General features: G+C 49.7%; 1 protein-coding gene across 1 annotated transcript in view; it reads left to right on the top strand.

Moving 5' to 3' along the window:
* The first annotated feature begins 2420 nt into the window (after positions 1 to 2420).
* Positions 2421 to 8795, top strand: part of AOC1 (amine oxidase copper containing 1) — a 32145-nt gene continuing 25770 nt past the window's right edge. Inside the window, exon 1 of the mRNA XM_075580481.1 lies at positions 2421 to 2500. The gene's annotated coding sequence lies outside the window, so the exon portion shown is untranslated. The remainder of the gene's footprint in view (positions 2501 to 8795) is intronic.

Genomic DNA, 8795 nt, shown 5'->3' with positions numbered 1-8795 from the left:
CCCCTCCCTCCGAGCAGAGATAGGATCCCTCCCTCCCCTCCCTCCTTCTCTGTGCGAAATTACCACTGCATACTGATACAGGGTGGCTCACTCGCACACTCGCACACACGCAGGGGGGGAGCAGTGAGCCTGCAGGGGTAAGTCTGGCACAGAGGAGCGGAGGACCCTGCATACAGTACGCAGCCACACTGCTCACCCTATACACAGCCACACTGCTCACCCTATACACAGCCACACTGCTCACCCTATACACAGCCACACTGCTCACCCTATACACAGCCACACTGCTCACCCTATACATACCCACACTGCTCACCCTATACACAGCCACACTGCTCACCCTATACACAGCCACACTGCTCACCCTATACACACGCACACTGCTCACCCTATACACAGCCACACTGCTCACCCTATACACAGCCACACTGCTCACCCTATACACAGCCACACTGCTCACCCTATACACAGCCACACTGCTCACCCTATACACAGCCACACTGCTCACCCTATACACAGCCACACTGCTCACCCTATACACAGCCACACTGCTCACCCTATACACAGCCACACTGCTCACCCTATACACAGCCACACTGCTCACCCTATACACAGCCACATTGGTCACCCTATACACAGCCACACTGCTCACCCTATACACAGCCACACTGCTCACCCTATACACAGCCACACTGCTCACCCTATACACCGCCACACTGCTCACCCTATACACAGCCACACTGCTCACCCTATACACAGCCACACTGCTCACCCTATACACAGCCACACTACTCACCCTATACACACCCACACTGCTCACCCTATGCACACCTACACTGCTCACCCTATACACAGCCACACTGCTCACCCTATACGCAGCCACACTGATCACCCTATACACAGCCACACTGCTCACCCTATACACAGCCACACTGCTCACCCTATACACAGCCACACTGCTCACCCTATACACAGCCACACTGCTCACCCTATACACACCCACACTGCTCACCCTATACACAGCCACACTGCTCACCCTATACACAGCCACACTGCTCACCCTATGCACACCCACACTGCTCACCCTATACATACCCACACTGCTCACCCTATACACAGCCACACTGCTCACCCTATACACACCCGCACTGCTCACCCTATACACAGCCACACTGCTCACCCTATACACAGCCACACTGCTCACCCTATACACAGCCACAGTGCTCACCCTATACACAGCCACACTGCTCACCCTATACACAGCCACACTGCTCACCCTATACACACGCACACTGCTCACCCTATACACACGCACACTGCTCACCCTATACATACCCACACTGCTCACCCTATACACACGCACACTGCTCACCCTATACACAGCCACACTGCTCACCCTATACACAGCCACACTGCTCACCCTATACACACGCACACTGCTCACCCTATACACAGCCACACTGCTCACCCTATACACAGCCACACTGCTCACCCTATACACACGCACACTGCTCACCCTATACACAGCCACACTGCTCACCCTATACACAGCCACACTGCTCACCCTATACACAGCCACACTGCTCACCCTATACACAGCCACACTGCTCACCCTATACACAGCCACACTGCTCACCCTATACACAGCCACACTGCTCACCCTATGCACACCCACACTGCTCACCCTATACGCAGCCACACTGCTCACCCTATACATACCCACACTGCTCACCCTATACACAGCCACACTGCTCACCCTATACACACCCACACTGCTCACCCTATACACAGCCACACTGCTCACCCTATACACAGCCACACTGCTCACCCTATACACAGCCACACTGCTCACCCTATACACACCCACACTGCTCACCCTATACACACCCACACTGCTCACCCTATACACACCCACACTGCTCACCCTATACACACCCACACTGCTCACCCTATACACACCCACACTGCTCACCCTATACACACCCACACTGCTCACCCTATACACACCCACACTGCTCACCCTATACACACCCACACTGCTCACCCTATACACACCCACACTGCTCACCCTATACACACCCACACTGCTCAACCTATGCACAGCCACACTGCTCACCCTATACACAGCCACACTGCTCACCCTATACATATACACTGCTCACCCTATACATACCTACATTTACCCTGCATACAGTTCATACCCACACCGCTCACCCCATACATAACCACACTGCGCACCTTATACATTCCCACATTGCTCACACTATAGACATACATACTGTACCCACATTGCTCAGTCTATAGATATAAACACACTGCTCACCCTATAGATATACATATCCACACTAATCACACTAAAGAAGACACACACGCCTCACCCTGTAGATAATCATACCCACACTGCTCACACACATACAGCTCACCCTATAGATATTAACACCCACACTGCTCACCCTATAGATAGAAGCGGCGGCTGATCTTGTTGGAGAGACCGGCGCAGGTAAGTGTTCCACTCGTCTGCTATTCATCTTTCATGGGTAAGATCTCTGGATCTCGCTGGAGGTAAGATCTCTGGATCTCGCTGGAGGTAAGATCTCTGGCTCTCGCTGGAGGTAAGATCTCTAGCTCTCGCTGGAGGTAAGATCTCTGGATCTCGCTGGAGGTAAGATCTCTGGATCTCGCTGGAGGTAAGATCTCTGGATCTCGCTGGAGGTAAGATCTCTGGATCTCGCTGGAGGTAAGATCTCTGGATCTCGCTGGAGGTAAGATCTCTGGCTCTCGCTGGAGGTAAGATCTCTAGCTCTCGCTGGAGGTAAGATCTCTGGATCTCGCTGGAGGTAAGATCTCTGGATCTCGCTGGAGGTAAGATCTCTGGATCTCGCTGGAGGTAAGATCTCTGGCTCTCGCTGGAGGTAAGATCTCTAGCTCTCGCTGGAGGTAAGATCTCTGGATCTCGCTGGAGGTAAGATTTCTGGATCTCGCTGGAGGTAAGATCTCTGGATCTCGCTGGAGGTAAGATCTCTGGCTCTCGCTGGAGGTAAGATCTCTGGATCTCGCTGGAGGTAAGATCTCTGGATCTCGCTGGAGGTAAGATCTCTGGATCTCGCTGGAGGTAAGATCTCTGGATCTCGCTGGAGGTAAGATCTCTGGATCTCGCTGGAGGTAAGATCTCTGGATCTCTCTGGAGGTAAGATTTCTGGATCTCTCTGGGGTAATATCTATGGATCTCTCCAGGGTCAGATCCCTGGATCTATCTGGGGTAAGATAACTGCATCTCTCTGGGGTAAGATTAAAGGCACAATGCCAGCTAGGACCGCATTGAAGTAGTGACAGTAATATGTTTAATATTATGGAATTAGGAATCACTTTTTAAAGTCTGGGAATGTGCCTCACATGTACAAAGCTTCCCAAACCTCACAGGTCTCTTCATCACATGTACAGAACTTTCCCAAACCTCACAGGTCTCTTCATCACATGTACAGAACTTTCCCAAACCTCACAGGTCTCTTCATCACATGTACAGAGCTTTCCTAACCTCACAGGTCTCTTCTTCACATGTACAGAGCTTCCCAAGCCTCACAGGTCTCTTCTTCACATTTACAGAGCTTTCCCAAACCTCACAGGTCTCTTCATCACATGTACAGAGTTTTCCAAACCTCACAGGTCTCTTCTTCACATGTACAGAGCATCCCAAACCTCACAGGTCTCTTCTTCACATGTACAGAGCTTCCAAACCTCACAGGTCTCTTCTTCACATGTACAGAGCATCCCAAACCTCACAGGTCTCTTCACATGTACACAGCTTTCCAAACCTCACAGGTCTCTTCTTCATGTGTCGAGAACTTCCCAAACCTCACAGGTCTCTTCTTCACCTGTACAGAGCTTTCCTAACCTCACAGGTCTCTTCTTCACATGTACAGTCCTTTCCAAACCTCACAGGTCTTTTCTTCACATGTACAGAGCTTACAAACCTCACAGGTCTCTTCTTCACATGTACAGAACTTCCCAAACCTAACAGGTCTCTTCTTCATGTGTACAGAACTTTCCAAACCTCACAGGTCTCTTCTTCACGTGTACAGAGCTTTCCAAACCTCACAGGTCTCTTCTTCACATGTACAGAGCTTACAAACCTCACAGGTCTCTTCTTCACATGTACAGAACTTCCCAAACCTCACAGGTCTCTTCTTCACATGTACAGAACTTTCCAAACCTCACAGGTCTCTTCTTCACGTGTACAGAGCTTTCCAAACCTCACAGGTCTCTTCTTCACATGTGCAGAGCTGTGGAATCGCTCCTGTGCCTAAGGATATGAATGTTTAATGATTTATGTTTTACACTCGGAATCATTTGGGAATCTTAAACGTCTTCTTTACGGATGTTAAGACGCCATATACCTCTCCTGTAATCATTTATAGGAGCAGAGCCACCACTCCCCCCTATACCATCTCCTGACTCCATTATCTGAGGTCAGCGCCTATAGACCCCAACACAGAGCAGACGTGGGATGACCACGTGGGAAATAGAGTGGTTTGATATTTGGGAAAACGTGGCTCCCGCACGGGTCTCCGAGAGAGCTGTGAGCAGATAGTGTTTAGCTGGAACGTGAAATAAATGGCAGGGAAGGGTTAACGCGAGGAGCATTACGCGGTGAGATAAAATATCAGCGATGGCTGAAGCAGGCTGATCTTATCAGATACAGTATAATAATCATTACACAGGGAGAAATTACACCGGGCAAAGGTCACCACACTGCAACAGTGCCGCCCTGCACAGGCCCAACGTGACCTCAGGACCATGGCGTGCGCAAAGGGTTAAACGCAGCGCATTGTCACTTTTATATAACAATAAATACATCGCTATTGCTATTCAAATGCTTGTTTTTCACTTTCAGTATTTGCGTGGTAAACCCATGCGTAGCAGGGTCTCACCGTCTTTACCTGATGTCTTCAGGTGGTCAGACTGTTTGCCGGTCCGCAGAGCGCTGTTCCTCTGTAAAGTCCGTATGAAACCATCATTAGTAAAACCGGGCGTAAATACGGAAAAACAGCGACTATGAGGGGGATTACACCCTGAAAGGGACCAGTCTGCTTCAGCACGCGGGCAGCGGTTAGGGTCGGGAGCGTTAGGAATAGTGGTTAAGAGTCTTGGTGTAAGAGGTGACTTATCTAAGGTAAGGGGTTAAGGTTTTTGGGTAAGGGGTTCAGGTTTTTAAGCTGAGGGGTTAAGGTTTTTGGGTGAGGGGTTAAGGTTTTTGGGTGAGGGGTTAAGGTTTTTGGGTGAGGGGTTAAGGTTTTTGGGTGAGGGGTTAAGGTTTTTGGGTGAGGGGTTAAGGTTCTTGGGTGAGGGGTTAAGGTTTTTGGGTGAGGGGTTAAGGTTTATGGGTGAGGGGTTAAGGTTTATGGGTGAGGGGTTAAGGTTTTTGGGTGAGGGGTGAAGGTTTTTGGGTAAGAGGTTACATTAACTGAAACAGCAAATTGTCCCGGCGGTGAAACAGTCATGGCTAATTGTCCTAGACTCATTCAATCTTTTCTAAGGAAGCTGTATAAAGTATACAGGTATGGAGAAGCTGGTTCTAATGTGAGGAGTAGTAGTGCTAGTGGTGACGCCATAAGGTTAATGTGAGGAGTAGTGGTGTAGTGGTGACGGCCATGAGGTTAATGTGAGGATTAGTGGTGCTAGTGGTGATGGCCATGAGGTTAATGTGAGGATTAGTGGTGCTAGTGGTGACGCCATGAGGTTAATGTGAGGATTAGTGGTGCTAGTGGTGATGGCCATGAGGTTAATGTGAGGAGGAGAGGTGCTAGTGGTGACGCCATGAGGTTAATGTGAGGATTAGCGGTGCTAGTGGTGACGGCCATGAGGTTATTGTGAGTATTAGAGGTGCTAGTGGTGACGGCCATGAGGTTAATGTGAGGATTAGTGGTGCTAGTGGTGACGGCCATGAGGTTAATGTGAGGATTAGTGGTGCTAGTGGTGATGCCATTAGGTTAATGTGAGGATTAGTGGTGCTAGTGGTGACGCCATGAGGTTAATGTGAGGATTAGTGGTGCTAGTGGTGACGGCCATGAGGTTAATGTGAGGAGTAGTGGTGCTAGTGGTGACCGCCATGAGGTTAATGTGAGGATTAGTGGTGCTAGTGGTGACGGCCATGAGGTTAATGTGAGGATTAGCGGTGCTAGTGGTGACGGCCATGAGGTTAATGTGAGGAGGAGAGGTGCTAGTGGTGACGGCCATGAGGTTAATGTGAGGAGTAGTGGTGCTAGTGGTGACGGCAATGAGGTTAATGTGAGGATTAGTGGTGCTAGTGGTGACGGCCATGAGGTTAATGTGAGGATTAGCGGTGCTAGTGGTGACTGCCATGAGGTTAATGTGAGGATTAGCGGTGCTAGTGGTGACGGCCATGAGGTTAATGTGAGGATTAGTGGTGCTAGTGTTGATGGCCATGAGGTTAATGTGAGGATTAGTGGTGCTAGTGGTTATGTCCATGAGGTTAATGTGAGGATTAGTGGTGCTAGTGGTGATGACCATGAGGTTAATGTGAGGATTAGTGGTGCTAGTGGTGACGGCCATGAGGTTATGTGAGGATTAGTGGTGCCAGTGGTGACGGCCATAAGGTTAATGTGAGGATTAGTGGTGCTAGTGGTGACGGCCATGAAGTTAATGTGAGGAGGAGAGGTGCTAGTGGTGATGGCTATGAGGTTAATGTGAGGAGGAGAGGTGCTAGTGGTGATGGCTATGAGGTTAATGTGAGGATTAGTGGTGCTAGTGGTGACGGGCATGAGGTTAATGTGAGGATTAGTGGTGCTAGTGGTGACGGCCATGAAGTTAATGTGAGGAGGAGAGGTGCTAGTGGTGACGGCCATGAAGTTAATGTGAGGATTAGTGGTGCTAGTGGTGACGGCCATGAGGTTAATGTGAGGATTAGTGGTGCTAGTGGTGACGGCCATGAGGTTAATGTGAGGAGTAGTGATGCTAGTGGTGACGGCCATGAGGTTAATGTGAGGATTAGTGGTGCTAGTGGTGACGGCCATGAGGTTAATGTGAGGAGGAGAGGTGCTAGTGGTGACGGCCATGAAGTTAATGTGAGGATTAGTGGTGCTAGTGGTGACGGCCATGAGGTTAATGTGAGGATTAGTGGTGCTAGTGGTGATGGCCATGAGGTTAATGTGAGGATTAGTGGTGCTAGTGGTGACGGCCATGAGGTTAATGTGAGGATTAGTGGTGTTAGTGGTGATGGCCATGAGGTTAATGTGAGGAGGAGAGGTGCTAGTGTTGACAGCCATGAGGTTAATGTGAGGATTAGTGGTGCTAGTGGTGACGGCCATGAGGTTAATGTGAGGATCAGTGGTACTAGTGGTGACGGCCATGAGGTTAATGTGAGGATTAGCGGTTCTAGTGGTGACGGCCATGAGGTTAATGTGAGGATTAGTGGTGCTAGTGGTGACGGCCATGAGGTTAATGTGAGGATTAGTGGTGTTAGTGGTGATGGCCATGAGGTTAATGTGAGGATTAGCGGTGCTGGTGTTGATGGCCATGAGGTTAATGTGAGGATTAGAGGTGCTAGTGGTAATGGCCATGAGGTTAATGTGAGGAGTAGCGGTGCTAGTGGTGACGGCCATGAGGTTAATGTGAGGATTAGTGGTGCTAGTGGTGACCGCCATGAGGTTAATGTGAGGATTAGTGGTGCTAGTGGTGAGGACCATGAGGTTAATGTGAGGATTAGTGGTGCTACTGGTGATGACCATGAGGTTAATGTGAGGATTAGTTGTGCTAGTGGTGATGACCATGAGGTTAATGTGAGGAGTAGCGGTGCTAGTGGTGACGGCCATGAGGTTAATGTGAGGAGGAGAGGTGCTAGTTGTGACGGCCATAAGGTTAATGTGAGGATTAGAGGTGCTAGTGGTGACGGCCATGAGGTTAATGTGAGGATTAGTGGTGCTAGTGGTGATGACCATGAGGTTAATGTGAGGATTAGTTGTGCTAGTGGTGATGACCATGAGGTTCATGTGAGGATTAGAGGTGCTAGTGGTGACGGCCATGAGGTTAATGTGAGGATTAGTGGTGCTAGTGGTGATGACCATGAGGCTAATGTGAGGATTAGAGGTGCTAGTGGTGATGGCCATGAGGTTAATGTGAGGAGTAGTGGTGCTAGTGGTAACGGCCATGAGATTAATGTGAGGATTAGTGGTGCTAGTGGTGATGGCCATGAGGTTAATGTGAGGATTAGTGGTGCTAGTGGTGACGGCAATGAGGTTAATGTGAGGATTAGTGGTGCTAGTGGTGACGGGCATGAGGTTAATGTGAGGATTAGTGGTGCTATTGGTGACAGCCATGAGGTTACTGTGAGGAGTAGCGGTGCTAGTGGTGACAGCCATGAGGTTAATGTGAGGATTAGTGGTGCTAGTGGTGACGGCCATGAGGTTAATGTGAGGATTAGTGGTGCTAGTGGTGACGGCAATGAGGTTAATGTGAGGATTAGTGGTGCTAGTGGTGACCGCCATGAGGTTAATGTGAGGAGGAGAGGTGCTAGTGGTGACGGCCATGAGGTTAATGTGAGGATTAGAGGTGCTAGTGGTGACGGCCATGAGGTTAATGTGAGGGGTAGTGGTGCCAGTGGTGACGGCCATGAGGTTAATGTGAGGATTAGTGGTGCAAGTGGTTATGGCCCTGAGGTTAATGTGAGGAGTAGTGGTGCTAGTGGTGACGGCCATGAGGTTAATGTAAGGATTAGTGGTGCTAGTGGTGACGGAAATTAGGTTAATGTGAGGATTAGTGGTGCTAGTGGTGACTGCCAT

Source organism: Ascaphus truei (assembly GCF_040206685.1).
Source record: "Ascaphus truei isolate aAscTru1 chromosome 2 unlocalized genomic scaffold, aAscTru1.hap1 SUPER_2_unloc_3, whole genome shotgun sequence".
NCBI classification, from domain to species: domain Eukaryota; kingdom Metazoa; phylum Chordata; class Amphibia; order Anura; family Ascaphidae; genus Ascaphus; species Ascaphus truei.
The sequence above is the reverse complement of the archived record's forward strand: the minus strand, read 5'-3'. Positions and strand labels throughout refer to the sequence as shown.